The following is a 16417-nucleotide window of genomic DNA, read 5'->3' on the forward strand; positions in this document are numbered from 1 at the left end:
CCCCTGGCACTGGGGCTGGGTGAATGTGTCGTCTTCATCATCATTTCATCCTCATCACTACGTGCAGGTCGCCTATGGGAGTCAAATCAAAAGACCTCTATCTGGCGAGCCGAACTTGTCCTTGGACACTCCCGGCACTAAAAGCCATACGGCCGGGCTGAATGGCTCAGACGGTTAAGGCGCTGGCCTTCTAACCCCAACTTGGCAGGTTCGATCCTGGCTCAGTCCGGTGGTATTTGAAGGTGCTCAAATACGACAGCCCCGTGTCGGTAGATATTATTATTATTATTATTATTATTATTATTATTATTATTATTATTATTAAAAGCCATACGCCATTTCCATTCCATTATTCATCAAGGAGGGTTAATTTTAACTCTGGGTTAAGGCCGGAAATTAAGTTAACTCTTCTTTTCACCTGGGTTAAACTGTTAACTCGAGGTTAAAAGCAAAATGGCCGCCGAATATAATGCGTTTGATGCATAGTTGCTTTATTTAGATTTGTTAAATGGTGTTCCTAACAGAAATAGGCCTGTAATAAGAAGGAACGACTTACAAAATCTATCTGCGGAACAATTTTTGAAGAGGCATAGACTGTCGAAAACCGTCGTCAGTAAAGTCGTCGTGAAATTCGCGAGAGATTAGAATACATAACTGACTGAAACTGGCCTCTCTCTCCTGTGCTGAAGGTATTGATTGCATTAAGGTTTTATACCATATGAAGTACGTTTACATGGGGATTGAGATCGATTTGAGTACACTTACCGTATTGAATACGATCCCTGTTTACATGTAGTAGGCAACTTTAGTATCGTATTGAATCGGCCAGGCAACATCGACGTATACGAACGATCTAGAATTGTAGTAAAAGTCGATGTCACCTCTTAGAATGCCAAATGCAGTAGAAGCCCAGGAGATAACTTGCAGTTTTGAAAGCATGTGTGGTATTCTAAATGTAATTGGTGCAATAGATTGAACCCACATTCCAATTTTACCCGCAACAGAAGGTTATCGTGATTCTGTTAATCGCAAGGGCTGGCCGTCTTATAATATGATTGCAGTTGCTGATCATTTATACAGGTAAGTATATTTACTGGCTTATTATATTTGTTATTTCGTCAGAACAAACATGGAGTGTGTGCGCAGTCGTTTTCAATACGATCTCAGTACGCTCCGCGTTTACATGGAACTCAATTCGAACCGAGTACGATACGGTCCCAGATTTTACCGTATCGACCTTGAGACTCAATCCGAACTGAGTCCCCGTTTACATGGCGTTTTCAATGCGGGAAGTGTACTCAGATCGATCTGAATTCTGCGTGTAAACGAACTAATGATCATTTCATATAATGATCGCAGACAACAATTGTCAATTGTCAAGTAATCCGTGATTCTAACCTCCAAATTCGTGATATAGTTGCAAGATGCCCTGTAGCGTGGGCAATGCCATTAAATTCCTCCGTTATTTTTTCCCATGTGTCTGTTATTGTTAATTTTACACCGTCAGCCTTCTTGCATTCTATAATTCTTTGGTACTTTGTGGCTAATTCAATAAGTCATGCTTTTTCTAAAGCAGAAAAATTCGTGCCCCTATTTCTCTCTTGTGAACTTCTTCCATTTTTCGATCACTGCAATCAATTCTATCACGATCACGTAATAATAATATCTACCACGGAACTGAGAAAGAAAACGAAATATCGCGTACGAAATAAACAAAAGAACCACGCAAGAAGTGTGTTCCTAGTCTCTGATTTTTAGTCACTGCCTCTTTGATTGGCACGGCAGCTGTTTCCGGCAAGGGTTAATACGGTGTTAGTTAACCATCTACCGAGATAGCTTGGTAAAACACGTGACTCGTAAGAATTATTTCAAATAATCCTAACTTTAAAAACTCAGAGTTTAAAATACAAAATGCTTTTTATTCGGGGCGTCGACCTAAGAAAGTTCTTTTGCTCTGCGTGTACTTGGAAATTGTGGAAGTGTAAAATGTTGAATGTGAGGAAAGAACATTAAGGATGACACAAACATCCAGTCCCCAGGCCAGGGATATTAATCATTTACAATTAAAAACCCCCCGACCCGGCCGGGAATCGAACCCGGGGCCGCCGGGTGACAGGCACTGCCCCCTACACCGCGGGGTCGGACAACCCAGGGTTAGAATATATTTACCGGGCGAGTTGGCCGTGCGTGTAGAGGCGCGCGGCTGTGAGCTTGCATCCGGGAGATAGTAGGTTCGAATCCCACTATCGGCAGCCCTGAAAATGGTTTTCCGTGGTTTCCCATTTTCACACCAGGCAAATGCTGGGGCTGTACCTTAATTAAGGCCACGGCCGCTTCCTTCCTACTCCTAGGCCTTTCCTATCCCATCGTCGCCATAAGACCTATCTGTGTCGGTGCGACTTAAAGCCCCTAGCAAAAAAAGAATATATTTAACCCGCGTTGAGAAACTGGGCCTAAAAGTAGGCATCAAATTTTAGAAAATACAGATATTTCTACTTTCGGAACAGCTTTAAAACTGAGAGAACGTTCAAATAAACTGAAAAATACTCAACATAAAATTATTCAAGCATAAACAAATGAATGCTATCCCAGTTTCAGTACGAGCTTCTTAATTTCTCCGTAGGTAGTAGCAATAGTTTTTCCGCCAAATTATTTGGAAGATATATTCAACAGAATTTTGTAGATGAAATGTCGTATGTTTAATTACGTGCTATGAGCGAGAAAATAAAGATACAGTTGCTATAATAGAAGAATAATGTTGTTGGTTCTACGTCCCACTAGCTAACTACTTTTACAGTTTTCAGGGACGCCGAGGTATCTTCACGTGCAGGTAAATTACAAACGCGAGGCCCCCTCAAATACTGCCGAACTGAACCGGGATAGAACCTGCCAGCTAGAACTCAGGTCAGCGCCCTACCGACTGAGCTTCTCAGCCCAGTAATTAGTGGAGGAAGTTGTAGAAATACTTTTCATAATTACGGAGTTTAGTCATTTCACTTGCGTGTTGACATAACAGTAAGAAACAGGTAGTAGAGGGTTACCAAACAGGAAAAGATGCAGAGGGATTGTTCGAATGCACGGTACTATGAAAGATGATGAATGTATTTGATGATGATGCTTGTTGTTTAAAGAGGCCTAACATCTAGGTCATCGGACTCTAATGGTACGAAATGAGACGAAATGCAATGACAAATTAAAAGTCCAAAATCCTCCACTGACCAGAATTCAAAACGTGAGGGCGAAGAAAGAATGGATGGATGTGAATTTAAGACAATCAGTGGATTCGATCCGCAATGCCTCACGTTCACAGCAACTGACGTAAAACAATAGTATTACTGACCAAGAAACTGCTTTTAGAGCATAATACTGAATCGATGATGCTTGTGGTTTAAAGGAGTCCAAAATTCAAGTCATCGGCCCCTCATAATGGTACGTATCGCTAGGAAAGTAGAACCATGGTATTTGTCATGTTGCGATACTAATCAAAAGTAGCCGTAGACTCGCGGTATTCCACACATTATGGTACTACTCACAGGTAATGAAATTCGCACATGTAATACAGACCCATGGTGTTCCGCACATTGCAGCGCCATTTACAGGCAACGCAAGCCTATGGTGTTGATCACATACGTGTCCTAACCACAGGGACTCGCAGTATCCCGTGGTGCTCCTCATAAGTGGGTACTAATCATAGGCAAACTAGAACCATGGTGTCGCTCACCCATGGTGTCACTCCTAAAGTGGTTCTAATCACAGGTACTGTAAAAGCCGGTAACGCACTATGTTGCTGCTAATCACAAACCTATTTTGTACCTAACACAGTGGTACTACACGCAAGTAAAAGCGACCCATGGTGTTCCCCGCGTGGCGGTACTCATCACAAGTAGTTTAATGGTTCTAATAAATCATAGCCGCCCCTTTTAGTCGACTCTTACGACAGGCAGGGGATACCGTGGGTGTATTACTCGTCTACGTCCCCCACCCACAGGGGGTCAGGGGGTTGTGTGTTTGGTCCGCGAGAGGTATTTTGTTTCCCTCAAGTCCGCCGGCAAGCCGGTTAGGACCCCCTTATCCGCCACCTGGGACGCGCCATGTGGGAGTATCACCTCTCCCCCGGCTACGCCAGCGTAGTAGGTTCGTGGGATGATCATACCTATCACTCTCAAGGTTTAAATAGGGAGAAAAATGAATATCACATTTCTTAGCTGCGATGGTAATTTGTAACGAGTGAAGTGCCGGTGGTGTCCAAGGACTTGTTCGGCTCGCCAGTGCTTTTCCCCGTACACCTCACTGGGTGAAGTACCTATACCACTACGTGAGTCTATAGGTTTAGGTGTATTTTTTCGGCCTACGATTGGGAAGAAACGACCTTGGCCTTGAGATATGTACCATCCCACAATTTGCCTAGAGTTGAAACGGGAAACCACGGAAAACCAATTCGAGGATGGTCGACGGGCGATTCGAATCCACCTGTCTCCCGAATACAGAGCTAGCAGCCATAACTGACCATGACGCAACGAACTCAGATAATCTGTTGGTTACTGAATATCAGACATGAGCTAGCTGAAACAAATAGCACTTCAACAGAAAAAAAAAAGGAAAAGAATCCGCAATGAAATCAGGAAAATTTTCTTTACAAGGTACGATCACGTATCACCTTGCCTTCACACTATTTTTCGTGAAACAACGACCATTTAGTAACACAGGATTGAAAAACGGGAAGCACTAGAAACCTATCGTTTTTGTTGCTGCTGCTTCAATTTAAAGGATTTTGAACCCGCAGTATACAGTCCCCTGCATTTGGTTGTGAAGTCAGTTTGATAATCCCAAAGTGATATGTGTATTTTAAATGAACTGGGCTAGGATTGCGACATGACGCATTGCGTTAAGTCATTCAAGGGAAGCTGAAGAGAGTAACCGAAGAAAACCACTTCTAATACGCTTCAGAGTGAGATTTTGACCCACTTCTCAATCGTGTTACGTACAGCAGAGACATCTGTCTTGCCTTCAAAGTAATACAGTGGAAAGAATTAACTTACTGAAAGGGAGATATTCGGGAGATCTTTGAACTACCATGTCCTAAATCTCGTGAAGTTAGGTGGCTTGTTAATATCGCACACAGGTTTGTGTTACGGAAGTGCGAAAAGACAGAGTTTTCGGTAAGAAAACTGCCAATGAAAATGTTCTCCTGCAATGTGTGTGGAACGTTTTTCCAAATTCATTTTTCGTACGCTTCTGCTGCTGTGTATATCAAAACTAAGCTACTGAATCCACAATAATAGACCTGATTCGGAGACCAGTGCCTTCTGAAAATGTGCATTTATCTTACATACACTATTTCCAGAAAATGAGGTTCCAAATAAGATATGACGACTCTCATCCTGATCTGTATAAATTAGGTCACTTTTGTAGAAATTATAGTATTAACACACTTCCGGTAATGGCTATTGCAAAACTCTTGTCATCGGAGTTTTACAATCTCTCTCTTTCCTATCCATGTATCCTTCACAGGGTGTGGACAGTAAATATCAGACATAAGCTACTTCAAACACATAGCAACTAAATCGAAAAAGAATCTGCACGCTTCCGCGACTGTCATCAAAACAAAAATATAGGCTACTACTGTAACTATGGCATCGAACCTGACTCAGAGACCACCACCATCTGAAAATGTGTATTATACACCTTTCCAGATGGCGGTAGCTCAAATAAAAATTAACCACAATGTTTACAACGCCAAAACACACATATACACACACAGATCATTAACAGTACCTGACTGGAAACTGTAGATCCCATTCTGAATGATTTCATGCCAGGAGATAAGTTGCCCTGTGCGTACCATCATTCCTCTAACACTGTCACTGGGAAGAAAGGATCGACCTCATCGCCTCTAACTATCCCTAACGGTTTTTACCGATTTATGACACTCTTGATCCTTCGTCGCATCACTTCCTCCATAAAGAGAAGGATGAGGGCAGTTCGACGGGGTTAATTCTTTCATCACACATCTTGGAAGATATGTTTCCTCTGAAACATGAGTTTTTGAAGAATATTCGTTGATTTGCGGTGGAACTTTGTCCGACGTAGAACGGGAAACAGCACCAAAAATGTCAAGATCTTGAATTTGAGCATGTCCAGGAGTTCACTTACTAAGGCTCTCATGAATCGTCCCAAAACAGTCTCCAGCGAAATAAGAGCATGTATTGTGAGTGGAGATAGAAATCACTATGCATGACTATGCGACTGTTCAGTAAGAATCTATCAAACTGTTACAAGATTTATGGTTATATATTGGTGTAAACAGATTTACTGCTGTTATCAGGTATTTCTGAGGCTGGGGGCCACCTTCCTTGCTCAGTTTGGATTTGGTAGCGAAATTAGGCCGGATACCCTTCATGATGCGGCGTGATTTTCCAACCCCGCGTCACAGGTACTAGATGCTCAGCCGTCCAGGTAGCAAGCCAGCAACAAAGCCACTGCGCTATTTATTTTACAATTGGCTTTACGTCACCCCGACACAGATAGGTCTTACGGAGACAATGAGACAGGTAAGGGCTGAGTGGAAGCAACCGTGGCTTTAATTAAGGGATAGTCCCAGCATTTGCCTGGTGTGAACATGGGGAATCACGAAAAACCATCTTCAGGGCCGCCGACAGTGGGGTTCGAACCCACTATCTGCCGAATACTGGATGCATTTAGGCGAACTCGATCACTGCGCTATCATGCCTCCCATTATTATTATTATTATTATTATTATTATTATTATTATTATTATTATTATTATTATTATTAAATAGTCACGTGTGAGTCGGTTTCTTGTACAAAGTGCGAGTGGTGCGAAAGATGGATGAATAAAGGGGGCGTGAAGAATTTTATATCCCAGAAGACGGGGGTAGAGGGGTTGGCATAACATTTTTGAGTTTTTCCGAGCTTAATTACGTAGGCTGCAATCTAAGGACCATGGGAATAAGAGGATGGAAGAGACTGGTCAAAGAAGGGTCCGAATGGATGATAGTCGGAAAGGCCGACTCCTCTTGGGTTATAACGGTAGAAGTGGTGATGGAAGTATTTTTATATGAATTAGTTCTTTATGGTTTCTATGAAAAATTAATTTCCTTAACGATGGAGGAGGTAATAGAATGATGACTAAATTCTAAGTGCAACATTTGGAAGCCTTTCCCTCGCAAAAAAAAAGAGCCTTGCAAATCTTGCATCACAGACAATATTAGGAACTGTCTGATATATTCTTATCAATTTAGAGTTACATTATTTTTTACTAAGGACATTGTATACATTAACACTGTGTATAAGAGAGTATTGTCTAAAACCTATAATTATGTAACCTGTAATTATCCTATACTATAATGTTGACAGGTGTTCTCGCGACTTACAATACGGTGCCATGTCATACTCTAGTTGGTCACTTCAGCACCGAGACTGGAAGCTTGATCCCCTCATAGTAGTAGCCGAGCACTTTAAGCCATACCCCATGCTAGGGCTGGAATCTACACCGTTCTGAGATCCAATATTCGAATAACTGTACCAACAGTTTTTTCCAGAGAATTTCTGTCTCCAGACAAATGACAAAATTATCGCTGAATCAAATCTCAAGAGATCATATCCAAATCTTAGTATCACGTTCAGTAATTCTGCACCTTAATCTCCACAACGTAAAAACAGAACACGCATGAAAGTGCAGAGGACTCGCTATCAAATTAGTATTACATGCCTATTGGCTGTTATGCCTTTCAGCTTTCAGTCTACAAGCCTCTGTGAATTTACTAAACACCTCCACAATTATTTATTTGTAACCAAATATATGGCCTCGTTTAGTTCCATACCTCTAACTTTAAATGATCTTGTACTTTCTCTACTTCTTTTACCCTCCATGACAGAGTCCATTATTCTCCTAGGTAACCTATCCTCTTCCATTCGCATTACATAACACCACCGCCGAAGCCGGTTCCTGCCTGCCGCTTCATCAGTCGAGTTCATTCCTCACTTAGCTTTTTATCTCCACGTTCCGAGTACCCTCTTGTCACTTCCCACCTATTGTACCAGCGATCATTCTTGCTACTTCCATGTCTGTTAGTTCTGTTGTATGAATAATGTATCCTGAGTCCACCCAGTTTTCACTTCCGTACACTCATACACTGGATACAGATCGGAGTAAAGATAGTTTCATCCGAGAGCTAACAATCTTTCTAGCAACTTGATTCAATCTCTCTCTCTCTCTCTCCCCTACCGTCCTGGGAGAATACACGTCCTAAATACTTGAAATGATCTACCCGTACCAGTTTTGTATTCATAATCTGACATTCAATATTATCTTAGGTTTCTTCCTTACTGACATCACTTTATTCTTTAAAATGTTAATGTTTATATCATACTCAATGCACCTATTTTCAAGTTCCAAGATATTAGACTACAGGCTTTCAGCACAATCTGCCATTAAGACCAAGTCTTCGGCATAGTCCAAACTGCTTATTACATTTCCACGTAACTTACTCCCTCCCTGCCTCTTTATACCGTTCAGTACATGATCCATTTACAATATTATTATTATTATTATTATTATTATTATTATTATTATTATTATTACTATTATTATTATTGAACGATACATTTTAGGAACAGATAAAATCCCACAATACAGGATGATATGACCAGGTATAAAATATTATTATGCTCATGTAAATGTACAATCCTTCATAATGTTGTAAGGATTGCACCAGTGTAAGAAAAGATGTAACAACTTCACCTGCAGATAAGCATATTAAGTGCTTTGTAAATAATTGCAAGGATAATGTATAATATCTTACTAAGCATTAGTAAACATATTGTAGGTAAGTTATATGTACATTAATATTAAAATAAATACAAATTATTATTATTATTATTATTATTATTATTATTATTATTATTATTATTATTATTATTATTATTATTATTATTAATCCTGGTGCCTTTTCCTCGCAGAAGGCTGGGTACTAGCCTTAAGCAAATCATCTTATGATGCGCTGGGTTGCATCGTGGATGTCAATCCACTTGTCGGAGTTTCTGCGTCCAGAATAATGATTAACACGCTGGCACGATACACAAGGAACGAAGTATTAAATATTAAAATCGACCGCGCAAGCTTACGAATTAAGAAATACTACGTGGAAAAGCAGGTATCTCTGAAAACTGTTGGTTGCTCTTACTATCTGAGCGATACTACTGTATCTAGGTATCAGTAATCTGAAACTCTGCATTCCAGAGCGGAAAACGTATCGAATATGCTAATCCCATTAGTCTACTTCAAAATACAAGGTGTATGTACTAACGCCAATGAAGCTCATTTCTGAATTAACTATTAAGCTGAAGAGGACGTGAACTTGCTGTGCGATTCTTATAGAAATAGTCCTGGTACGTACAATTAGCTGCACACAATACGCCATAAATCCTCAGGGTCTGACGGCTACACGCGCACTTCCTGCTCGGTCTCTGGGTGGCCTGCGCACCGTGAGTCACACATGCTATTCGCTTGTAACATACTAGGAAGTCGAATCAATTCATTCATTCATTCAATCAATCAGATGCTCAGGTGACTATCTACGAGTCATGACAAGAAAACAAAAAAGACAGGCTATACCGCCTTTTTTTTAAATGTCCACTGGATTCTATAAACCTTCTATGTGCATTTCTATGAAGCTTTTACAATAATAATAATAATAATAATAATAATAATAATAATAATAATAATACGTGGTGAAGGTTCCATTAGAGATGTTAATAGTAGTGTTTGTTCCGAAGAGACTTAGTGCCAATAAGTCTATATCGGGATGGTTGCCTCATATTTAACCATCAAAAAATGCTGTCAGGTAGTATTAAGATTCAAATCCCGGAGAAGCGTAGAGTGGAATTTCCTACTAAAATTTCACTTGGCGTCGGCAAGGGCACTCGACATTAAAATCTCAGTCAAACACCAAAATAAGCCAAGATGGTTTCAGTAACCTTAGATGTACTTGAGATAAGCTGGAGGAAGTTTGTTAGGCCTACTGAATTATTCCCTAGCCATTCTACGCAATAATGCGTAATGAAACAGGTGGGTTTATAATAATTTTGTTTGCTTTAAGTTCCTCTAACTACTTTTACGGTTTTCGGAGACGCCGCAGAAGTTCTTTAACGTACCAGTAAATCTAAGAACACGAGGCTGACGTATTTGAGCACCTTCAAATACCATCGGACTGAGCCAGGATCGAACCTGCCAAGTGGGGTCAGAAAGGCAGCGCCTCAACCGCCTGAGCCACTCAGTCCGGCATGAAACAATTATACATGACTTTGTTGTTAAATGTGACAGAAATAAAGAGAAGGAATGAAGACCGTACCTTGTAAGATCTTAGGGAAAGTTATAGGGTAAATTATTCTATGTTAAAGCCAGGGATAAATAAATGTCCCACAGCATAATGTTACCAACACAAAATGGGATTGATAATAAACTTGAAGTGATTTTGTGAGAGTTTGCTCTTAAGCAGGAATTTCAGGGGATTCCTCATTATGAACGTAATGAAACCATTAACTGAGCCTTACAAACAGAACCCGGATTGCGAGTGAAGCAATCCAGCATGTTAATATTACCAACAATATATATTGTGAAATGAAATATGATGGAAAGTCCCCCAAGGAAATACTTGTTTTTAAATGTTATCAACATATTTTTCTTAGTTGTGTGTGCATAGGTCTGTATCTAGAGGATATGTCTGGCAAATGCACAATGCCATTCATTGGAAATTCAACCGGATTGAAGGCACTTAAGACCTTACTAGAATATCGTACATATACAAACGTTATAGTAAGTTTTAACTTTATGTATTGAAAATAATTTCAGCTCGGTGGTATATGGGTAGCGCGCCTACCTCTTCGATTCTCGACCAGTATGGGGATTTTATTTCTGGACTTAGAGCTGAATCAGAATTCCCTCAGCCTCGTGAGACCAGCAGAGAAGTTGTCTGATATCAGAGGCAGCGTACCCAGTCAGGAAAACAAGCAGTACGACTGAGGATGTCACGCTAACCACGTGTTCTTCTAATATCTGCAAGCCATCTTGTTGGGCAGCAGTCTGCTTGGCAAACCAAGACCCAAATGGGCTGTATGTCGCACGGGTATTTATTTATTTATTTATTTATTTATTTATTTATTTATTTATTTATTTATTTATTTATTTATTTATTTATTTATTTATTTATTTATTTATTTCGTTACGGTTCCTTAGGATCCCTAGCAGGACCCAATCCTGTACTGCTGTCTGTGAATTTTTCGTTATGCCGATCTTGTCTTCCAGTCCTTCCTGACTTCCTTCATAGTTATTTCCCGCTAAGCGCGTCGCGTTCCATATCTTTTCGGCCAATCCGTTGTCCATCTCATCAGGTGCCGTACAAATCTCAACCTTTTCCGTTTCACGCTCGAAATTGGTTCTATGATCTCGTACAGCTCTTTTCTCGATCTATGTACCCAAGACTTACCTAAAATTCACCTTCAGTTATGATGTCTCATATCTCTCTAGATCTTTATTTCCTCCTCTTCCAACCGAAAACAGTCCTTCTTGCCCAGATAGGTTCTTCTTCCCATAAGTTATCTTTGTCGCGTATCGTAGTTTCTGCAGTAAGTTACTTCTGCTATGTCTACTGTGTTCTTGCTATTCTGTAGTTTACCTCGTATGTTCTCACCCATGTACCGGAAGCTGTCGACTCCTTCTACCACTTGGCCTTCTATCTTCCAGTCCGTCTCTGCATTTAGTATCTTGTTTAAGGGCGGAGGAAATGGGCAATCGATGCATTTCTCTGGCGTAGGCAATTTCAGATCACCTGCAGAGTACTTGACGCATTGTTCATTCAAATTTGGGACTGGCGGAAACGTTCGGATTAAGACCGAGTTAAGTGCCTCAAATTTCATAAAATTGGGGCCTTTAAAATACAATTCATTTTTATTCTTATTCCCAATTGTTATTGTATTCAGAAATTTTGTAATGTTTTACGACCGGATGCCCTTCGCGACACTAACCATGAAGTATGTGGAGAGCGCTACAGAAATTACCCAAAGCCTACTCGGTTAAAAGTGACTTAGCCAGGAATCAAACCCGAGGCTCTATGAACATTTGACTTCACAGTAACACAGGTAGATTTTCGGCGATTGTAGAATGGCTCGGACATGGAAGATAGTGGCTGTGGAGGTTCAGCTCCAGCATAGATCCATACGAAAATGAGAAACCACAGGAAAACCCTCTTCAAGTCTGCCAACTTCGAGCTTCGGAATCATCGCTAGATTTTGGGTTTCTATGACCTAGAAACTCTAAAGGTATGCATGCACCTATGCCCTATAAGACACCAAAATAAAATATTAACAACTTGGAAATATTTTCCAAACGGAATTAAATATTTTCCGAAAAATGCTAAGGACAGACTTGTTTGATCCATTATTACACAAAATAAAATGATGAATATTTTCTATTGACCACAGTAGACAGTTCGCCCTATAAAAATAGTTAGAAATCAACTGAATTCACACTTCAGAAGACGGGAAGTTTATGAGGAAAAAGAGACATATTATATATCCTGCGCCTGTCCTCGTCACAAGTGATGCTTTCAACCTATATGCTAATAGAGTCGCTGACAGCTTAGAATTACAACCTGATAACAACGGGCTTGCAACCACTTAGCAAGGAGTGTTGAGGGGGATAAACGGCATGTAGGCAGCAAACTCGCCATATTAAGTTACTAACATTCTATTGATCTTTCTATTTGGACAACTTACTGCTCATGAAACACGTTCGTTACCTTCAAATGTCATTCAAGCACAACATATATCGATGGCTTTCTTTTAAAACCTCGTATGTCCAAATGTTCTTCCTACCTATTATATTCCTTAAGACTGACCACGCCTCCCGGTCATATATTTGTATGCAGTCCTTCAGAATAATTTTCGTTGTGTTCATTTTCCTTTGCTAATGTCTAAAGGAAAATGGACCTTAACGTACCGTATTGTAGGGATGTTGATTGCATGGCAAATTTACACACTCCTACAGTATAACATATTTAAGGTTCATTTTCCTTTACACACTGGCAGAGGAAAATGACCATAACGAAAATTATTCTTTTGGACTGCATATAAATAATGGACTGGGAGGCGTGACCAGTCTTAAGGAATATAATGGATATGAAGAGTATTCGGACTTACGAGGTTTTTAAAGAAAGCCATCGATATGTAAGGAAACAGAATTTAAAAAATCAAACACAATCACTTTTCATTCTCGGCACAAAACAAGTGAAAAACAGCTGGAATAGATCTAATTACAACAGTGTTACGAATAAAACGCTGTCTGTTTTATTGATCTAATTTAATCGAAGATAACCCATCAGTGCACACACACACACACACACACACACACACACACACACACACACACACACACACACACACACATTGTACTTGGCAATAAAGTAAAACATTTCACTAATCAGTGGCTATTTACAAAAAATCCCTTATCACAGTGGTCTCCGGCTGAATGGTATTTACCTGAAGTGGGCGATCCTTCCGTAATCTTGACTGACTGGTCTCACCTTTCACTTGGCTTGGTACGCACTACACGCTTCACTCAGCAGTACCATGGAGACAGGCTCGTCAGAGTTGTTAAATCATGTATTTATTTTTCGGGTTTGTAAGGAGTATATGATGGTCCTGATCTTTCACCGAAGACTGATTTCGATGGCTGCCGAATGCACTCTGCGGTGAAACGTCGGGACCATCATATACTCCTGGACCACGGTCTAAAACCCTGGAAAATACATTACATAATATATAACGCCGGCCGTGAAAACCTCATCCGCTACAGGGCTGTTGACTATCAAAACGCACGACTACTGTACACTCGTGCAGTCTTAATAAAGTATGTGATTCTCGCTACCTTGGATCACATCTGACATCTGACTGTAACATCTTAATAGACACCGAACAGATGGTCAGTGCCACCTTGCGACAAGTCACAAGGGTTCTGTGTACCCGTAAACTGCATCTTTACCTCTCAAGCCTCTAAGACCGTGGTGAGATCTGTACTTTTTTTTAATGCAATTTGTTCGTGGCGTCGACCTCTAAAGATATTTTACCACTATTTGCACCATATGTTCTGAACCTGCGTGTAATTGTAATAGCGGAAGTGTAAAGTGTTGAATGTGAGGAAAGGAACGTTAAGGACGACACAAACACCCAGTCACACCCAGTCCCCAGACCAGGGATATCAATCATTTACAATTAAAAACCCCTGACCCGGCAGGAAATCGAACCAGGAGCCGCCGGGTGACAGACGGACGCGTTGTCTCCTACATCGCTGGGCCGGAACGAGATCTGTGCTACTATATGGAACAGAATGTTAGCTCATTACTAGAAAAGAGGAACAGAAGGTCCAGGTCGCAGACATTGGTCACTAGGTCGTATCAGACTTCACCGCATAAGAAACAATGAGAGAGTAGAGAAAATTTTGATGTAGCCCCTAAACTGGACAAAATGCTAGAAAAACGCTTACAATGGTACGGCCATACAACCGGGAGCGCCAACAATTCTGTTCAAACTGCGTTCACTGTCTCTCCTCCAGGGTACCGACCAAGAGAGCACCAAGACAGCATGCATGGATGTTATCAGAGAGGATATGATCAGAGTCGAACTGACAGCTGACGACGCTGAAGATCGTGAGAAGTGATGAGCCGGACAAACGCGAGGGAAAAAGAAGAAGAAGAAGGAGAAGAAGAAGAAGAAGAAGAAGAAGAAGAAATGATTGATTTAACCTAAGTGAATGAAAGCTTATGTCTACACTGCCTGTACAGTACAGCCAACTTGATCGATGGTTGTAGATTTCCATTTCTTAATAATAATAATAATAATAATAATAATAATAATAATAATAATGTCATTTGCTTTAAGTCCCACTAACTAGTTTTACGGTTTTCGGAGACGCCAAGGTGCCGGAATTTAGTTCCGCAGGAGTTCTGTTACGTGCCAGTAAATCTACCGACACGAGGCACGTTCAAATACCACCGGAGTGAGCCAAGATCAAACCTGCCAAGTTGGGGTCAGAAGGCCAGCGCCTCAACTGTCTGAGCCTCTCAGCCCGGATTTTCTATTTCTTTGAGTGCCCTGAACTATTTATTGTTAAAACATAACAATATATACATTGCAAAAAGGCATTGGGCGTTGCAATTCAGCTCTACAGTTACTGAATGAAGGTTTCCACGTGAAGGTAAAGTTACTGAATTGAATTCATAACCAAACAGAATGTGTGTGAAATCTGCATACGTTTCGTGAAACCTTTGAGGAAGTGCACGTTTTAAAGACGAGTTTTAACGGTTTTATTAAGCTGTATATCTGTGACACTACGAGAAAAAGTAAACTGATGTATTGGTTCGTAGTTCGTCTATGGAATAAAATTTCTGCAGAAACTGAACAAGATCAAATGCTGTTAATAAACGCAATGTGAAAAATCAATCATTTGAAGGTGTTAAAGAATGTTTCCCGTGTTACCGACTCAATGCACCGAAAGGACCTCCTATAACTCAGAATCACGCGAGCGAAAGGTGTAGTTAGTTACGAAAGTGATTATTCAAATATCGCTCGTAATGTATCATCAACCAATTCATGATGAAGCCAATAACACGGTTCCCTTTACGATATTCGTAAGATCATTACAGAACTCTTCAAGGAGCTCCCGATTCTGACGACTAATCTGCAATGTGCGAATGGTGATTATAGTGCTCGCCTGCAGATGGATACGACACAGTTCTTTTCATTATCCTGCACTAATCAGCGTTAGTTCTCTCATTTGCATGTCAATGTTTTTTCATTATCTTATTTTACATTTCAGTAGTCCAATCGATCTCCTGAGCTACCGAATCTCAATAACGCTCTTGAAAATTATCGTGAGGAAAGTATAAAGACACGAGGAAGACTGACATGTATCTTGCACAGGATAACCACCCTGAAAGAAGTTAGTGCCGCGCATCATTATATTCACGAAAGGAAAATATTATTACTGTCACTAACACCATTATCTAACAATTATTTTTATTCAGTAATCAATACATTCACACATCTATGCATTTATTGTATTCAGAAAAAACAGTTACCTAACACACTTCTAAAATTTGGCTGATAGATGAGTTCAATAGAATATTCCTCTTTCAAGAGATAAAATAAACAGTTCCTATCAACATCAATCTATGGGAGGTAGAAGTACGTATTGTAGACCGACCATGCTAAGATCATTCTCACCAAATGAATTACTAGTGAAAACTTTTTAATTTAGAGGTAGGCAGTGGTTGTGTAGTGCAGTTCGTAAGGTTTCTCTGCTAAAGTCAGCGGGATTCAATCCCAGCGCAGTAGACTGACA

General features: G+C 40.4%; 1 protein-coding gene across 2 annotated transcripts in view; it reads right to left on the reverse strand.

The window, feature by feature from the left end:
- The window catches only part of TfAP-2 (transcription factor AP-2), a 630614-nt gene that overhangs the window by 304655 nt on the left and 309542 nt on the right, over window positions 1-16417 (reverse strand). The gene's annotated exons all lie outside the window — the stretch shown is intronic.

This window comes from Anabrus simplex, chromosome 1 (genome assembly GCF_040414725.1).
Source record: "Anabrus simplex isolate iqAnaSimp1 chromosome 1, ASM4041472v1, whole genome shotgun sequence".
NCBI lineage: Eukaryota > Metazoa > Arthropoda > Insecta > Orthoptera > Tettigoniidae > Anabrus > Anabrus simplex.